The following is a 1437-nucleotide window of genomic DNA, read 5'->3' as shown; positions in this document are numbered from 1 at the left end:
ACGCATAGGGTCAACCGATCTCTACAAATGGGTAAACGCGCTATAGTGGAGTAAAGACAGTCTTCTCAAAAACCCCTCCCGGAGCAAGGGGACATTCACATGCAAAAAGTTGATCTAGACAGAGCCCTATACCTTTCACAAAAATTAAGTAAAAATGTATCATAGGCCTAATAAAAAATTCAAAGCTATAAAGTAGATGTTAATATCAGAGAAAAATCTAGATGGTTTTGGAGAAGGTAACAGTGTTATAGGTATAACACAAATCACAAGATAAAAGAAAGAAAATTAATAAGCTGATTAATTTAAAAATCCTCTGTGAGACTCTGTCCAAAGAAAGTCAATACTGGGGAGATAGCTCAGCAGTCTAAGCTCCTGCCTGGCAAACTGAAGGACCCGGGTCAATACTGGGGAGATAGCTCAGCAGTCTAAGCTCCTGCCTGGCAAACTGAAGGACCCGGGTTCGACCCCAGTACTGCAGGCTGTGGCAGCCCAGGGCACAGAGCCGGCCACCGAAACCAAGTGAGGTGGTACGCACCTGTAATCCCAGCATTGGGAAAGTGGAGACAGGAGGATCACTATTAATCCAAGCTGCATAGTGAGACCCTGTACCAAATAAATTTTTAAAAAAAGAAGAAAAGAATGAAAAGTCAAGCCACAGACTGGTAGAAAATATTTGCTAGGGATAAATTAGAGATAATTTCCATGGCATCAGATATCAGGGACCCCTGCGGTGAGCCCCTAATCTTCTGCCGCATGGCCCATGACAAGAAAGAAAAAGAGCAAGAGGCAAGAAGCAAGGTGTTAGGGTTTGTGTCTAGTTGTCATCCCAAAGCCTCATGCAGTCATGGGCAGCTTCTGGAGATTGTGCTTGAATCTTGATCTAGTGCTGGGATTGCAGGTTGCACCCGCCCTGGGGTGGGTGGTCTCCATTACAATGTAAAGAGGGGAGAGGCTCGCTAGCTGCTGGGCTGCTGCCCCTTGCTTCGCTCCTCTCTTTGCCTTCACTATGCACGGCTGTTCTCAGCCATATGCCACTCTGCCTTGGAGGCAGCCAAGTATGGACTGAAACTTCTACTAACTGTGAGCTAAATAAACCTTTCCTTCCTTCATTTTGGGTGTCGGGTATTTTGTCACAGCAATGAGAGAAGAATAATTGAGACACAAGGAAATAGGGCTCTGGGATGACCAGTGTCCTCTGGGAGCGAAGGCCAAGAGTTTTCAGCTCCACTATTTTATTAGCACTGCAGTGGGAGGAGTGCGGAGCCTTTCCTGGATCAGGGTGGAAGTAGTGGGTGAATGGGCAAGTTTAACAGCATACAGGAAACATGCTGAGGTCTCTCTCTCTCTCTCTCTCTCTCTCTCTCTCCCGTCTCTCTCTGCCTGTCTCTCTCTCTCTGTCTTTCTCTCTGTCTCTCTCTGCTTTTCTGTCTCTCCTTC

This window comes from Octodon degus, unplaced genomic scaffold, assembly GCF_000260255.1.
Source record: "Octodon degus isolate 3935 unplaced genomic scaffold, OctDeg1.0 scaffold00100, whole genome shotgun sequence".
NCBI classification, from domain to species: Eukaryota; Metazoa; Chordata; class Mammalia; order Rodentia; family Octodontidae; genus Octodon; species Octodon degus.
Note: the sequence above shows the minus strand (reverse complement) of the source record.